The 19,274-nt window shown below is 33.7% G+C and overlaps 1 long non-coding RNA gene across 1 annotated transcript; it reads left to right on the forward strand.

The window, feature by feature from the left end:
• The first annotated feature begins 2,041 nt into the window (after positions 1-2,041).
• Positions 2,042-18,585, forward strand: LOC147079979 (uncharacterized). The gene is made up of 3 exons (XR_015071407.1): positions 2,042-2,114; positions 4,125-4,216; positions 18,116-18,585. It is a non-coding gene; the product is annotated as an uncharacterized LOC147079979 (long non-coding RNA).
• Positions 18,586-19,274: the final 689 nt, after the last annotated feature.

A 19,274-nucleotide genomic window follows, 5' to 3' on the forward strand; every position in this document is an offset into this window, starting at 1 on the left:
AAAATAATAAAAAAAATACAAAATGAAATTTTCAAAAAAATAAAAGAAAATTTTTTTCTGGATAGAGATACCCTAATCACCTAGCGGTATGAAATATACTTGTTGACCTATTCTCATACCTAACAAATATACATTAAAAAATTCATAAAAATCGGTCAAGCCATTTCGGAGGAGTGCGACCACAAACATCGTGACACGAGATTTTTATATATATAGAGATATATCAACTAAAAAAATATAAATTAATGCAATTTTGGTGCATGGCCCCCACAGGGTGGGCGACTGACAGGGCTCTAGCTTGGGGGACCAGGCTTAGGGGACGGGACAGCGTGGCAGGTCAATCAGATAAGTAAGATAAACACAAATTACAAATTTGCTCACATACTAAAAAAGTCAACTGCAGCCCTATTTTACTACGCTGGTATTAATAATTTAAAACATGCGATTGTAGGATACAATAATTATTTATTATGATTGTGTCAATATTCGACAAATAAACCATAATTCAAGTGGATGTATTAAGGCCATGCATTAGTTGAGGCACGGTCTAAAAAGATCGTTGCTAGGCGATGTGCGGATTGCTGGTCGCGGGTGCAGATGACGCCTGTCAAACGAAATATTATTTCTCATATAAATCCAACATACGTCCATTTTATGTTCTGTTTATTATTCTATTAGTAACAATAATAATATATTCATTGACATGTTTTCTTTTTAAAGTAAATGGGTAACGTTTTTAGTCATCTTTACACGATTTTAGAATTAATTGGCCCGTCGCCATCACGCAGCAAAGTGACGTGTGTCTGACTCGACGTTCTCTCAATGAATGCGAAGCGAGTACAAAATTTCGTCGCGCGTACAGTTGAAAATTATTTGGCGTTTCACTGATGCGTCACCTTAATGAATACAAGCATTCTCTAACATACATTCAATACCATTAATTTTACCTCAAACACCATTTTAAAAATTCTATTTTAGAGTATCACACTGTCTTTAACCTTAGCAATAGGTAGGGGGGGGGGTCAAATATCCTGGCCTGGGGTCCATATGTTTTGGTGTATAAATTGTTTTACATGTGGTGTGTCACGGAATTCTGGGAAGACCTGTGGTGTGTCGTGGGTGAGAAAAGGTTGCGAGGCACTGATTTAACATATCGGTACAAGTCGTACAAGTACCTATCTTTTCTTGGTTGGGATTTGGGCAAATCAAACATTATTAAATGTTATAAGAATGCCACTTTTTCTTCTATTATAAAACACTATATAATAAAACTCGATGATAGGATTGATCAGATACAATAAGTAACATATTATAGTACATTTAATACCAAGTAGCTATATGCAATATGCATTTAGGTTACGTATACAATACATGTAAGATTGGAATAAAATATTAAATTATCTGCAACTGTATAATAATATTATATATACGTATAAATATACATATATATATATTATATTTAACTATATGGCCTAAACTTTTCTATAGCGAGTTTTATATGAGTACTGTGATTTTTAGTTATTCTCGTTCTACTTCTTTCTATGCCTTACCATTATCAGACGTTTTCTCGGTATATCGCTGATTCTTGAGCCGAGAGTATGACGTTCATCGTATACCAGAGCGTCGCTTACTTACCTTCACTTGAAAGGTCGGTGGTTCGAACCCACCGAGCGCGTTATTTTTTCATGTGAAAAACATATATAAAATTATTCCATAAATAAACAATACACAATTTTAGATATTTTATAGATATACTTAATAATATTTTTATCGTCAATTATTTTTTAGTCTAAGCTGATCTTGATGAATTATATCATTAACATATTAATAATAAAATGTCAAAATGTTATTTTGCATATTACAAAAGCGGTCACCCACCCAAGTACGCAATGTCGCTTAACTTCGGTGATTGGACGAGAACCGTCAGCCACTCGGCTGGTAAAATTCTGCATTAATTGCATTGAATTTTGTGCACAGAATTTTATTTTAATGCCTGTGTCACGGCGAGCAGTAAAACATATACATGTTAAAAAGGTTTTATTTTGATTTCAGCATATCCTCAGAGTAGAATCGTCAATGGAACTCTGTCTGATGATCATGAATTCCCATTTATGGTGAGTACCTACTAAAGATCGCAAGCCTGCATCGATTTTTAATGCCGAGTTCATGTAGAATATTAAGTATTCACTGGTTATTTTCTACATGCACTCAGTTGTAATGTAACTAACAGGAAAAATATCAGAAAAAACCTTGAACTCGGTGGGATTCAAACAGATGTCTTTCGCTTGTCGGACAAAGTCTCCGAGGGTTTTGCAAATAATATATATAAATGAAAATGTTTTGCATTCAAAACACGTTCTGTACATACCAAAGAGGGCGGACAGTTTTCAATCTCTTTGCAATACACAGTCTTGAATAAAAATAATAAAATCAGAAAGACTGATATTTACCTACTTTTACACCTGTATGAATATTCAGACGAATGTTAAAATATATACTTATTGAGAGGAATTGTTGGGTGAGTCAACCATTCCTTAATTGTAACTGAATAGTTATTCAAAATTTTCTAATTTAAATCATATTTTACTAAAATGAAAATGTGTCAAGTAAATTAAACAATCCACATTTAACATGATCATCAGTTGAACGTCTATCATTTAACCGGTGGTTCTTAACCTTTTCGAAGTCACGGTGCACTTGTCTTTTGATCATAAGAAAAAAATGCGGTGCACCAAAATCAAACGGTCATAAAACAAAGAAAATATGCGAACATAACTGTTATTACAAAACAGTCAAAGAAAAAAAATATTAAAGAAAAGCTATATAAATACATGGAAAAACTGTAACTAAAATTACCCGTAACAAAATGGAATTTATTTGATCTGAAAATCAATTAATGTGATACCTGAGCTTGTCTGATTTTGCAGATTTCAGAAATATGAGGTTGAATATTTGACATAGCTACCCTCAATAATTATTTGTCTATATTCGCAAGTCTTTGTCATTTTTTAGTTTTTATATTAATTATTGTTAAGAAACCGAGCTCCGGTTAGGCTAAACTGGGCAGGCCATGACCAGCGCATGCCTGAGTCACGGATACCAAAGAAGTTCCTCGAAGGAAAGCCAGGGGGGAAAAGGCCAAGTTACGCACGCGATGGGGTGATTACATTACAGAAGATGCTAACCAGCTGTTAAAAATCAGGAACTGGAAAAGACGTGCGCAGGACCGTTCTGGCTGGAGGACGGCGGTGGAGGAGCCAGGGCTCGACTTGAGCTGTAGCGCCATCGAAGAAGAAGAAACTCTATGGCGTAATATTATAAATGAACATAACATATTAATAATAAAAAAATGACAAAATTTTCAGATCATAGTTTATAACAGCTAAACAGTGGTTTCCAAACTTACTAGTTACTACGTCCCCCTCATATAATAAAATCTAATCTTGGTGCCTCCCCCTTTATTTCATAAAATAATACATACACTTTTTAAATGGTAAAAAAATATAACAGGTATTTAATACAACAAAATGAAAAAAAAACGTAATTGACAGAATAATAACAAGATTTTGATGGATGTGCTTGTTTATTAGCACAAAGTTTATCAATAAAATGCAGCTAATTCAGAAAATCCCATTTCGCGCAAATAATAATAATTATGATGTTACGAATGGCAGCATTATTTGTATTGCTTTGCTTGACAAAGTATTATATTCTTCACTTCGAAATCATTGCATTGAAATCAAAATATAATGCGTCATTTGTGAAGCGTAGACGGTAGGTAATGCTTCAATTTTATTAGATTCAATAAGCACATTAATTTTACATTGATTAGTGTCACATATCTGATAATAACGCTGTTATTAATATTATTTATTTAAATACATACCTATGACATAACTAGATTTTTAAAAATGTTCAATTTTATTTCATTATCTTATATACCGGATTTTTTATTAGGTATTTTTAAGTGTTTTATTTAGACATGAATTTGACCTTAGTACTATACGACCATCTATTTCCGATACAACAGCTCACAAATGAACCGCTATGCCCACGCGAATTCCATGTTCTTAACGATTATATATTATATATTTTATGGAATTATAGTAATATTTTTATTATAGGTTTCCATAAGGAACCGAAAGGGTATGAATGACTGCGGCGGTACTATTTTGGACGCATCAACAATTTTGACAGCTGGACACTGCGTATGCAGGTAAGAATATATTTTATGTCAATAGTATAAAGGCTGTGGTTAATGGTGATGATACACACCCCTGTTACAGGCGGGCTTCTCCCGGTGTAAAATAATCATTTAGTAGCTATAAGTCGAAACGTAACCCTGACCTCTAGAAACGGCTTCATAAAACATCTAATCTGATTCCTTGCTCAACCACGTAAGTATTTTTTATTCATAAGTAAAGGCCTTCGTCCGGTGTGTGAAGATCACATATTGGGCGGAGGTGTAATTAAGATAAATTTAATTTAATTTAAAAAGTGTAAACGATGATGGATGAAAGAGATAATTTTAAGACTAAATATAAGTATTCAAATATAATAAATTTTGCCGCGCATTGCGCAATGGTGAAATCCTCGCGCGCCGGCGCCAGGGTCAGGCTCGTGAATCAAAGATCATGCGATCAGATTTGGCCAATCATGAGTCCTTTTTACTAATCGGCGTGGGTACGGGAAATTTAAAAAGAAAAAAGAAAGTTAGTAAGCGTCCTTTGTAAACCGTGTACGGACCTGCGAAACTGATTGTAAAAACAAAATATGTAAAAGACTACTAAATAACGTTGTCCAACTAAATATTAAAATATATAACGCTAAGACCCGCACAAGAAAGACTTAGTGTTTTATTTAACCTAACAAACATAAATATATCGTTCTTTTTTGTGAATCCGGGGTTCGATGGACACCTGAGCTAGCCGCTGGAACCCTGGATATCTCAGTGAGTGAAATGCGTCTAGGGACAGTATATTAAAAGTGAACACAAAAATGGACCCCTCCAAACCAACTCACTCAACACTCGGTCTTAATCCGTTAATCCTTAATACGTTTGGATGTGGAGCATCAGCAGTTAAAGTTTCAGGAGCAGATACACAAGGCTTGGAGTGAGCTTTGATCAGTGGCAAAGGGTGGAGGTAGGCTGGTAAGATCCGACATAATTAATGGATATTAAGCTTTATCAGTCAAAAGTATTTGTTGTCATTAAACTAAGACTGTAATGTGTAGAAAGTGTATGTTATTTTTTTACATTCCATTAAACCCAGCCTAATCTAAGCCACATATTATCTATAAAATATCTAAAATTATGCCATTAAACAATACATAATTTTAGATATTTATAGATAGAAGAATATTTTTTATCGATAGTTTGGATATGCAGGGATAAATGATTTCAAAATAACTAACAACATCTGTAATAATATGTATCTTAAATTAATAATATTATTATAATATTATAATAATATTATAATATTAATAAAAAAAACAAATAAAAGTATGAATAAAAAATTGTGCACAATTTTGTCGGATCGCCCAAAGCATACCAAAACTATTATGATTTGGTTTAGGCAGGGTTTGATTGATTTTTAAATAAACATTATAAACTGTAAGCCTAATTCAATAAAACCAAAAAATACATATTGACTGACACAGTTTAAATTGCACTATTTATGTCGGATCTTAACACTATTTGCCACTGGCTTTGACTGAGTTTACTGAAAGACAAACAAATCTTCGTGATCACGTTCACAATAAAACGCCACTATTTTTTAAAATGCAATATAATTATTGATCTTTGTGTCAACCTGGTCGGACGGCCCGACGATGGGCGCAACAGCTGGTTGGAGCGACTTAAGCATCTCTTCCCTCTCGGAGCACATTCTCGGACATTCCCAGAGGATGTGGTTTGCACCCTATTGTTTTCCGCCACATGGACATGTTGGCCTGGTAACAAGTCTAAGCCCGTAGAGCTTGGCAGCGAATCCACCATGGCCTGTCAAAAACTGACTGGTGTTGTAGTGGTCAGGAGTCAATTTGGTTATCTCCAATCGCCATTGTATATTCGGTAAGAACAAATATGAAAAGTATAATTTAATACATTTTACTAATAATTAACGCTTTGAAAAGATTAATCATGAGGATATTAGCTTCAAAGTCGATAGCGTTCATATTCTGCCATTTGGAAATAATCTCAAATAACTGTCAAGCATATTTTTTCTTTTTTCTTTCGACCATGTCCGATCCTAATAAGATCATATGGGCCTCCACAGAGTGGAGGTTTGTATTGACAGATTTTGTTTTACGAGAAATGGATGTCAGCCACTTGCTCAACCTATTAGGTCCATACTCTGACTCATGCACAAATTGTCTATTGTCTATATTGTCTATTGAAGTAGAGATGGCATTTAAATTAGATTTTGTGGTATATATATATATATTTAGTAATGTATCCATACAACACATTTCTTAGACGTTGGAGTCATGAAAGGGTGATAAAAAATAATATATAAAAAAATGGGGCGGCATTTTGTCTAGGGACGTCACTGCAGGGTGCTAATCACATCCTCTGGTAGTATTTCCATTCATCGGTTGAAAGGGAATGCTCCCAGCACAATTTTGAAGGATGCTTCTCGTTCGTTACACCATGGTATATGCCTGAAAGGGTGTTGAGACGTGGCGGGTGGTGGAGAGAAAGCATGTATCCATAGATTTGTAATTCTTTTTTTCCCAATATTTATAATCATTAATGTTCGATATTTAAAATTAAGAATAAACCAATTTCTATCATAATGGGTCTCTTTTTATGAACTTTATAGGTTGCGTTATTTTTGTGTTTACTTATATTTTTCTTTACTTATACTTCTAAGTACAATATATGTTTGAATCGTTTATGAATGTAAGTATTATTTGATTAATAATAAATATTATTCTATGAAAAGACAGTTTTTTAATTTCTCTGAACTCCTTTAGGAATGTAATACATATTAATATTGTATTTTTGAGATTGTGTGGCACTTACCTACATATATTTCGTATTAGTAATATTCACTCTGTGCTAATATTGTTTATTAATATAATTTATAAATATATCGCTTGTAAAATTCCATTGCATTGGAATAAATATTCGACATCTGGCAACAATACGCAAACAAATGTTCTCGACAGTTATAAAATATTTTCGAATAACCCGGGAGTGGGGCGGGGAGTGGAGCGAGAAGGGGACGAGGCAATAGCTTGAACGAAGTCATTTTTTCACGCACAAATACTCCCATAGCTCTATCTGTATTTATTCTTGTAATCTGTGCATTTGGCAATTAACAATATTATTCGAGGGATATTTTTTCTCCTTTTAGAAATCTCACATAAATCAAATAGAAGCTTCGTTTCGTGGCAAAGTTGACTCGTCAAGCTGTATAGGGAATTCAGATGTTTTAAAATCCTCACATTAAGAATTTTCTACTCACTGAGCCATTTCGTCAATCCCTCTTCGTAGGTACTGTATAATATCGAAAGCTGGTTTATGCAGCACGGTGCGGATTATTTCACTTCAGCTGGTAGAATAAGTTCTTCACCGATGGTGTGCGGCTTTCCGGACTTCAAAATCAGTAAAATATAATGTTATAAGAAGTATGTGGTCCATTGTCATCTCGCTCAGATGATGTCGCAATGACGGTGTTTTTAAATATTCTTTTTAGACTGTTTTAAAAAAAGTTAAATCTTTTTTGTTAAACGGTCTTTAAGCTCTAGGCTTCATTGATTCGTTCGACAGAGTTTTATCGCATAGAAGGCACATAGGTTAGGTAATATTTACTGGTAACGGAATAAAGCCATATTTTAAATATTCACCACTATATTGTCTGCATTTTTTCTTCGACTCACTCATACTGTTTTTTAATATTAATACTATCAACCGAACAAACAACAAACTATCATAAGACACTGTAAGTCCCAAAGACTACGATGGACGGGACATGTGGAGAGAATGCCTGAAGTAAGAGTGCCAAGGATCATGACGAAGTGGCTATCCCAACGGAAGAGACCCAGAAGCCGTCCAAGAAGGAGATGAGCTGACGCCGTAGAAGAGGACTGGCTTCATATAGGAAGACCCGGTAGCTGGAGAAGTGTGGCGAGAGACCGGAGTGAGTGGAGAGCGGTTGTGGAGGAGTCGGTTTAAGGGAAGCCAGGCGGAAACCGCACCAATTTTCATAGCCGATTTTGGCAAGATTATTTTGATAGTTAAAAGAGTTTTGTAGTTTGTGTTGTGTTCAGCGGCGGCTGGTCTAACATCATACAAGTGCACTGCACTGCTTGCATTGCTATGAAACATCATTCAACATCGTAAATCATATTTTTTCTTTTTTAATATATATTAGGTTTTTAATATTATCGCTCAATTATTGTAATGCAAACCATAAACCAATGTGCCCATATCGCCAATAGGCGATAATACTGGCACTATGCACCGTATACGTCATCTTCACTGAAATCATTTGCGCAATATATTTAGTTTACTTAAAATGAACCCAAAGCTTAGTACGAACTAAAGCCATTATAAAACAACTAACTTTTGTTACTGATTTATGGGATTTCGGAGGTTCTGTATATTGTATTAAATCTATGTTTTGAGAATATATTTATTTATCGATTTAGGTGGGTTACCAAGTTTTTACATAGTCATAAAGTAAAACATTGTAAAATATAAAAATAAGGAAATGATTACATCTGATATATAAAAATCAATATTTGTTTGTTTGTTTGTTTGTTCGTATGTTATGCGCTGCCATATCGTTCATCCGATTGCGATGAAATTTTTGTCAACTTATTGCTTGCACTTGCGCGAAGAGTATAAGCTATATCTTATATGTAAAAACGAATGTCTGTCCGTCTGTGTGTCTGTCTGTCTGTCTGTCCCGTATGCATTCCTATACCATTCATCCGATTGCGATGAAATTTTTGTAAGTGGTTGTATGCACACCCGTGAAGGTTTCTGAATTAGAAAAATCATCATCTTGTTCTTCTTCTTCATTCTATTTTCTTTTATTCGTATGGTTCCTATACCATTCATCCGATTGCGACGAAACTTTTGTCAGTTATTGTACGCACACCCGCAAAGGTTTCTAAATTAGAAAAATCATCTTCTTTTTCTTCATTATAATATCTTCTTTTATTCGTATGGTTCCTATACCATTCATCCGATTGCGATGAAACCTTCGTCAGTTGTTGTGGTAACACCCGCAAAGGTTTCTGAATTAGTACAACCATCTTCTTCTTCTTCATTCTATCTTCTTTTATTCGTATGGTCCCTATACCATTCATCCGATTGCGATTAAACTTTCGTCAGGGGTTGTGCGAACACCCGCGAAGATTTCTGAATTAGAAAATCATCTTCTTCTATTCGTATGCGTTCCTATACCATTCATCCGATTGCGATGAAACTTTTGTCAGTTGTTGTGCGCACACCTGCGAAGGTTTCTAAATTAGTATATATTATATAGAATACAAAGTTTGTTGTTTGTTTATTCCATCCAATATTGATTTTTTTTTACTACATATTAATAAGTTTGCATGTTTTGAATTCGATTTTAATTTAGTGTTCTTTTGTTTGACCTTTACTCCTATTAGAATTATTTTCATATTGCCATATTGTATTACACATATATTTTAATATTAAAAAAATAATTACCTTTTATTATTTTTTAAATATCTAAGATAAATATAACCACAAAGCGACCCTGTGCGAAGCCGGGTACTTCAGCTAGTAATTTATAAAAAAAACACTGGAATTATAAGTTTCCTCGACGTCTTGTTCGTATTGAGCATCATCAAGAAGAGGAAGTAACCTTTGTGTACTTTTGTTTGATTTATTTTTAGCAACAGGTCTTTTCAAAATATTCTCTAATTTTGTGTGATGGTATGTAATCAAATAGTGACCGGCAGTGACGTCCCGTGGGGGTAGGCAGATTGAGCATCACTTAGGGGCGGCAGTTACTTGAAGGGTGCCAAATCGAGGAGAATCATTTGGAAGATATATAAATAGCTATTATTATTTAAAAAGTTCAGTTCCCTGGTTTTGTCGGGTTCGCAATGTCTAGTTTAATTCCATTGCCCTTCAAGATTTTACAAAGGTTTAAAATTTGACCTTCAAGGTGCATCTTAAAGATGCACCCTGCTCTTACAGAGCGTCCCACCTACCACTCCAGGTTCACGCTGTTATTGATTATCGATTTAATAATGCTTAAACCTTTGTGATCTCAAACTAAACATATCATTACAGATATTAGAACATATTTCTTAGATATTGGAGTCACGAAAGGATAAAAAATACTATATGTTTTGTTCATTACCGATCGTTCGTTACGATTCATTCGATACCGCGATGTCGATTGACTGGAGGTTCTTTTATTAAAACCCGTTCAGACCTGAATTAATTCTGAGAGGTAGAAAAATTATCTCTATGTTGATTCCGTGTGATAGTGACCCAAATAAGACAAAAATATTTTTATTTTATTTTTTTCAACGAATTTTCCTAGTTTTCCAGCATCGGCATAATTATGCACATATGGTCTCAAGCGCTGCAAAATTGGTACTCGAAAGTATTGCAACAGCATTTAAAATTTTGCCTGTTTTGTTAATTTTAAGGTTATTTATAATTAAATTAAACATATTCAAGAAATAAAAAGCACATTTAATACTTCACATTATATTTTATTGAAATTTAAGATCTAGAGACATACATTTATGACATACAAATATTTATGTTTTTCTGTGATATGTTACAAAACAATTTCTCTCCTTCTTTATGCATAAATGAACATTACTCTTATCATAGTAAAAATGTGTTTTTTTTTTTTTTATTACATAGGTATATTATTTTTACATCTTTTCGCTTCTCTACTCTGGTCCAGATGTAGCATATGATCGATGCGATCATACTGGACTTCAGGAATCAGTTTTACTAATAACTAATTAACGGTTTAACTAATATCACTAGGGCGGCCAGGTTTTTTTTATTTATAGTTTTATAGGCCTTTACTATTGACCCTGACAGCCTCGTGCGGAAGCGGTACAAATCCATCTCGTCCTCGCCATCGATTTCTAATGGCATTATATATCGGCCAAACCTTGAAAACTCTTTGTCGGTTTGTACACGACTTCTCGAAAGTACCACATGTGTTGGGATATCTGTCAGTTCATCATCAGACAAATCAAGCAGCCTCTAATCATACCGAGAGTGAAGAGGCGTTGGACCTGGCTCGGCCACGTGCTGCGGGTGCCAGAAGAGAACCTCAACCTGGCTTGCCTGTTCTTCAAGCCGACCGGATTCCGGCATCCTGGAAGGCCGCTAAATACTATCTATAAAGTGTATACGGCGGAGCTACGGGATGCTGGTTTGACCTGGAATGAAGCAAGAAGACTGGCGAGCGACAGGGATTCTTGGAGGCGTCGCGTGATGTCCATTTGCTCCAACTAAGGGGCGGATATGGCCGAAGAAGAATAAGAAGAGCTTTTGTCCAACTTCTTCTTTCTCCATATCTTCTTCATTGATAGGATCATTCATTTTCGCTGAAATAAGTTGTTTTATACCGATATAGAAATATATAACACTTCTGCATTCGGCATATTATACAGTGACGTTGAGACCAATTGTGCATAATTATGCACATGCAAATTCAAAGGTCTTTGAAATATTATTTTACTTATATTTTGTTTATTTTATGTTTTTAACATGTCGTTTATATATATTACTCCATGTGTTAATTGATATCTAATGCTTAACGATGCTTTAACTTGAGTTTATCATAATAAAATGTACTAACCTGGAACGCTGTTCAATATCAGTGCAGAATAGGTTTCATATTCGATCATTGTCAGTTTATTATTCATAGATGGAGTTACTTGTTCCATTTATAACAAAGATTATTAGTTGATCGAAAATCACATAGATGGTAAAGTTTTAATAAACGAAAAATGAATATTTTACGAAGGTTTAAAATAAGTGTGCATAATTCTGCACACGGGGTCTGAATGCGTTAATATTGAAGAATACTATTTTTTAATAGTTTTGGTCTCCCTCTCGATGCAAGATTTATTTTGTGCCACAAATTTTCATCATTACAATGAGACTCACTCACTTCTATCAAGAGGGGATCATTCTTTGTAATTCGAATCCTCGCTATATTATTGAATAATATTTTTTTTCCATCTCAACTCTATAGCAGGGGTGGCCACACTTTTTATTTCCAGGATCGACTAGTTGATAAAATTATTTATGGCGATCGACTGATATGGCTTGTAATTATATCATGCGAGAACAATGAAAACCCAATTTTTGTAATTTAAATATGTATCTATGTACTTTGAAAACAGATATCTTATACATATAAAAAATAACGAAACGAAAAAAGCTTTAGTAAAGCTTTACCACGAGTTCAATTCACAATTTTAAAAGCAACATCCATCACGTGATTCAGGTTTAACACATTTGAACATAACCCCTGCTGGTATATAATGCAATGATAGCTGATAAAATTGGGTATTGCTTCATCATTTTACATAAAGTGATAAACCCAACATGATTCCCAACCATAGCAGGAGCTCCATCAGTTGTTACCGATACTAGTTTATGAATAGGAAATCGAGTACGATTAATATACGACTTAAATGCATTAAATATATCTTCTCTTCTGGTTCCTTCCTTCAGTGGTAAAATTGTTAATCATTCTTCTGAAGCAGACATATCTTCAAAAACCAATAAAAACGCATAGTTGTGCAATATCCGTGTAATCTACAGACTCGTCAAATTGCAAGGATATGAATTTACAATATTTTTTATTAATGTTTTCCTTCGTCGAGTAATTTTGAAATGTTTGAACAAGAAATAGTACAGCATATTATTATGTCCGCGATTGACACATTGGCCATCCCTGCTCTATAGGTACGATTTTTTCCTGAATACATTCTTTCAGTGGAGCAAATTCAAAAAAGAAATCTTGTGACATATATACACTTGGAATGGTTTCTTTTGTCATGATTTTTTCAAAACATTCATCCAATCTTCAGGTGTACATATTATTATGTTTCCCACATAACGACGCACGACACTTTCAATGATTCCAAAATCTTCTTCTGATGGTAGCATATTACGTCCCGGGATAGGGAAATGGTGGTGTTCAATACTTTCAAACCGTCCAGATGAAATTAGATACATCCAGAAAACAATCATCATCCAATTTTTATTTTGCCCACATACGTAATGCTTCAAGCCGTGGTGTTTTTCAACGTATCCTTTACAGAAATAAACGAGTTTATTTTCACATCAAGCAAAAACTTGATAACCAATGTCACCTCCAAAAGGGGGGGGGAGGGGGGGTAGCGTAGGACGCGCTTGACCCACGCGGGATTGATGTAATGTCTAGGTTAGGTTTGCTGGCTTTTCCTTTCGGGGACATGCGGGTTTTATTGACAACGCGGATTTACGGCGGAAACAGGGCTTTTTATTTTCGGAATATCTTAAGCCAAGAATACAGTGTCTAAAACATAATATTTTAAAAATGAATAATTTAAGGTGCGTCGGTTCCGAGTGACCGACGCAAGGCAAGAGCAAACAACGAATCAATCTCGCTCAAAGCGACGGGGCGGTATCTTGCGCGTGCTGGCTGGACCATCTGTCGCTGCCCACCCCAGAAATAGATTCGACTGCGCAGGTGACGCCATATTGAGTCGATGCATGATTTGACATATTTTTTTCGAAATAACGATATTGCTTATGGGCTAGAAATTTCTGTATCGTAGTCGATCTGATCATGTCTGCATGAATCCGCCCAATAACGATTCAGGCCTCATGGCCTTGGATCCTCTGAGGATGCCATGGTTTAGGCGGTATCACCAACAATACTATTTATTATCTTTATGAAATCAGAATGAAATTATATGGCATTATTAAAAAATATATATTGCGAATATTGACTATAATAAATGAACAAATATGTGAATACTATTAACATTTAAAAAATAAAATAGTTATTTTGATAAATAGTGAGTAAAAACTGTAGTCCTGTCATAAGAAGCTGCCTCACTTTGAACACTAACCTCACTGTTTGACGAGTCTCCATGCAATTCATTACAATGAGAACTGCTAGGGTTGTATATTGAATCTCCATGACTGTCAATAGAATCTTCTAAATCATTCTGTAAATACTCATTTTGTTCCAAAAACAAAGCAGACACATCCGTTATGTTATCAGAGGTAGCCATTTTCAATGAGGATTTTTACTCAGTGAAAAATGAAGTTTGGGGTTACCAAGTATATCGTTTAGCCATCTATGATTTTTTTTAAAAATTAAATTTGAATGATGAAATTTAAATGGTTTGTATACAAGCTAAAAATTGAATTCGGCCATAGTGTGGGTTACCAACTTTCTACACCACACCCCTCATGTTTTCTTCAAAATTCATGGCCTGCCGGGTACCATCGTTCTAATACTTCCCGGCATTTAAATTTTAATTCCAAGATACGACAATGCTGAACACAATATGATATTTTTTCATAAGGGACGAATTGTTCTACGAATGAGCTAATCATTACAAATGGCCAAAAGTTACCATGTTTTAAATTGATATAATATGATCCAGGCTTGATTCTGGAATTATTAAAATTTATTTTATATATATGTAATGAATAAACACCGGCCATCCAGGTTCTTATTTTTTGGGGCCGAAATGTAATATTACAACAATTTTAAACTAAAAAATGAGTTAATAATTTATAGAACCTATGTTTTTCAGAAAAATAAGTTGTAAGCAACGTTCCCTCGAAAGTGTGCGCGTGTGTGCGTGCACACCTACCAAAATATGTCCGCACACATGTTTTTATCCCCCGCATAGTCCTCTCACATAAATATTGTAAAAGAAAGTTTCAAGAAGGGATCACCATATCCGTCCCATTCTATCGCATGCCAAAGTATACGAAAAATATGTGCTGAGTCCTCAACATTTCTTAGTCTTTGACATGTTTCAACTTGCAAGAAACATTATCAGTACAGTTCTTACAATATTTTTTAAACGGTAAAAGTGTTCGTGCCAAAAAGCAGTGTTTTTTACTTACGAGTAATATATTTATAATACAAAACTAATAATAAATTTTTGTAACAAATTACTATAGATGTGTTTAGTATACGTAACAAACAATTCAAGCGAACAATACGATTGCTTGCAGAGTTACATATTATATAGTACAATAATTATTACACTTATTAATCATATAAAACTTATCCCCTAAAAACGTCAAAAAGGAGTGGATGTGATATTTAAAATGCGATCATTAAGAAGAAATTCTGCGATAAACTGAAATATGAATGGCTCTCTGAAATCGTCGAAATAGAAATACATTTTCAATGCATTCACAAAAAGTAAAAATTGGTGATATATTTGTTTATTCGGAAACAGATGATTGTGTCAAGCGCATCATATGCTACGCAGCAAATATGCAAGGAGAATTCACATCTGGAAAGAAGTGGATTGAATGGAGGATGTATATTAAACTTAAAAGCATTTAAGTCAAAAAGTACACCGGGATGCTGTTATGAAATTGTAAAATTTGAAAAGAGGTGAAATTTTGAAAATAATGACGGAAACACCCAACGAACGAAAGAATATGATTGAAATCGCTGAGCGCAAAAAATCTGGTTGTATTATGCGTTCGAATTCGTCGAAGTTTGACTTGAACTTTTAAACTTTGTCATTAAAAAAGAAGAGTGGGGGGGGGGGGGGGGTGTTAATATACCGCACCGGATGACACCAACCCTGTACAGATGCGTTGATGATCTACACACACAATGGAAAAATTAGAGGGAATGTTGGTTGTAAGATGTAGTAGGTACAATGAAATATGAAATAAATAATATTGACATAGTTATAGTAGAAGAGACTTTATGGATAGCGAGGAATTTTCATTATATAGAAGTGCTGGTATTAGTATAGTTTAGAATTTAGATAAATTATTCAAGAATACAGTCACAGCAATTCATTAAGGGGATAATAAAAAGGATTTCAAGTTATACACATTTATATTTTTTATAAAAATCAATGTTTATTAAAATAGATTGTTATGTTCATTTTTAACATAACTAAATTTGATACCGCTGGCAACCCCGATTATTATCTATGGTCACGTCGATAGAGTGTACGCGATTAAACAGATGTCGCTGATGGAATTTCCGGCCGCAACGGAGGTCGCGAGGTGCGAACGAAGCAACTTGGCTTTTTGATTCTGCCTGCCTTCTAGTTCAGTCGTGCTCCGTTTGGATTTACCCAACATTAATCATGGACGTCACTTAACGGAGCACGATTGCAGCCGCCGTGTCTGAAGCCTCTGATCGTTCCAGTTTGGGTATTTTAAAAACTATCACTATCTAAACTATACAAACTATCTTAAACCATGGATTGCGCGAGCCTTCTGCCGCGTAATCCCTTGTTTTCTAATTAAATTTACAGTTGTCAGTTGACAGATTGCGGAGTTCTCGGCTTGGGAAAGATCAGGTAACTTTCACGGCCCTTGTTTCTCTTGTATCTCATGCTCTTTGCTTTAAGTATACCTCTACTTACATTTTATTAAGAATTCTTTTATTTTGTAATTGTGACGACAAAGATCAATATTACAAAATATTATTATATCAAGATATACAAAATATTAAAACTATGAATTAATCCAAAATCTCTTAGGTGATGCTTAGAAAACTTAATAAACTAAATTTCCGATTCAACAAATTCACATTTTATTACATTTTTTACAATTGTAAGTTTATATTTGACTTAAAATAAAAAATATTTTTCTTTTTAATGTTTTCAGATATATATTTATTAAATAATATGGTTGAAATTGTAAATTATCAAAAAAAAAAATCTCAAATTGCAAGCTTCGTATTTTTCCGCTAGGTGCCTCTTTAAAAAGAGCTCAGTAAACGCTTCACCTTAAAAAGAAGTCAAAGATAAACCTACAATTTAAAAAAAAAGTGAATTCGGTGCAGGGTCCCACGTTATTATTACATATTATTTTATAGTCATATTTATTAAATCTTAAATCTTATTTAGGTATGGTCCTATATATAAAATATATAAATAAAAAGGATTTCAAGTAAAATGAATATAAAAAATATTACAACTATGAATTCAGTGGTTAACTTTCAAAACTGGAAAATGAGTTATTATCGGAATATCATTCTATGACCTCATACACACTTTGTTGATATCCAAAAATAGCCACAAAACACCAATTTCATATTGAAAAGAGGTTTCAAAAAGTAGGTTGACATTCAAATATGGACACGTCCAACGTTGTTGACATTCGAAATGAGACACAGTGTTGCCAACTAAAATTTTCAATATAATTGTCCAATATATTTTCTGATTATTATGTGTCGATACTCGACAGCTTTATTATTAAAGTAGATGTATTGAAAATCGCCAATAATTCACTGTATAAGTACCCTCAATTTGAACTAAAACACAATTTGAAAAACGTTAATGTCAAAGAGATTGAAAGACTGGAGAGGGAACACGCTATCATTTATGTACTAAAAAATACGAATCGGAGAAAGACAGTTGGTAATGTTGGTATTCTGGAGCTTCTTCAAGTTCGTGTGGTAAAACAACATGGCGGATATGATATTGTTATTCTCTCGATTTATACGTATTATACGTTATTATTCGGTAAAAAAATGTTTATTAATGGAAGAATACAAATGAGTAACAGCATTTTGGAACAATATGCATACTATTAATTATTTATACATTGATAGTTTTTCCTAAAAGAACTTTTACAATAACAATTCAAAACTTTTGCATCAAACGTCAAATGGTTGTTTATTGCGAAAAATCCAGGGCCGTATGCATAATATTATTTTGAACCCAAAATATACGATGTCTTTTTCAAAGTAAAAACTGTTAGTGCTAGTTAATGACATTCATTATTAACATAGATTTTATATTTCATTTCAGAGTTAAATATATTTTTAAGAATACCAAACAAAAAATTGTATTTATATGAAGTATGTAATGGAGTATATGTAGCAATTTTATAATGTTATAGGTATAAATTAAATTATTTCAGATTTCCGAAAAATGAAGTTCTTCGGAAATTGTGGATTGATGCAGTCGGGCGGGAGAGCTGGCTGCCATCTAAATATTCATTACTGTGTGGGAAGCATTTCTCGGAAAGTGACGTTAAATGAGTGTTGAAGTTAAATGAGAGTTAAAAAAGTGAGTTAAATAGATAAAATATTGTAATTAACTATATAATCAAATTTTCAACATACCTACCTGTATTTTGTCTCTAATAGGTTTGTATAAACATGTAATTTTATACACAATATGTCAAAAACGAACCCATGTTATATTTTTATTTCATAAAATATTTTCAAAATACACATGTGTAAATAGGTAGGTAATATAATATTTTTTTTTTTGTTTGTAATTAACTGTAATTATTTGTGTTTTTTATTTAACCGTTTTATCTAAACAATAATGCTATGTTATTTTATATAGAACAATATGTAAAAACAAGACCATATTTCTTATTCCAATATTTAACCATTTGTTATTAACTGATTTGTGTATAATTTTTCGTTGCGGAAACTTTTTATAATGAAAATACGTTTATCATAAATTGGTTGTAAGCTTGTGTTGATAAAAAAAATACTCAGTGGGGCGTTTTTATGTCCAAGTATGGCCCATTTGCAGCAAAGTGTACCTAATTTCAGAGAAGTAACACTTTCTCTCACAAAACGAGTACACACTGACATTTGTGTGCTACCTCTGGGGGAGGAGTCCAATCTCTTTGGTTAATGTAGTATTTCACACAGCCTTTAATCTAAGCGGTGGATAGGGGGCCTGTCAAATACCCTAGCCCGGTGGTCGGCAAACTCATTAGTCAATAGAGCTAAATATCAACAGTACAACGATTGAGATTTCTTTTGAGAGCCAAATTTCTTAAACTTAAATTATATACGTAGATAGTAAGCAGGTACACTGCTAATTTACTTAATAAACTTTAGTTAAAGTTTTAAGTTCTAATTAAGTTATAGGTAGGTACACTGAATAAAACTGAATATCATACGTAATAATGATCTTATTTATTAATAAAAATTTAATTGTAAGTCAGGTATCCATAAAATTGAATCATGACAATGACTGACAAACTCAATGTGAATAATGGCCTTGCATCTCCTTGTAAAGTTTGGGTAAGTCAGGTTCACATGTTGTTGATTTAA

This window comes from Rhyacophila brunnea, unplaced genomic scaffold, assembly GCF_057557595.1.
Source record: "Rhyacophila brunnea isolate RB1 unplaced genomic scaffold, BYU_Rbru_1.0 scaffold_1, whole genome shotgun sequence".
NCBI lineage: Eukaryota > Metazoa > Arthropoda > Insecta > Trichoptera > Rhyacophilidae > Rhyacophila > Rhyacophila brunnea.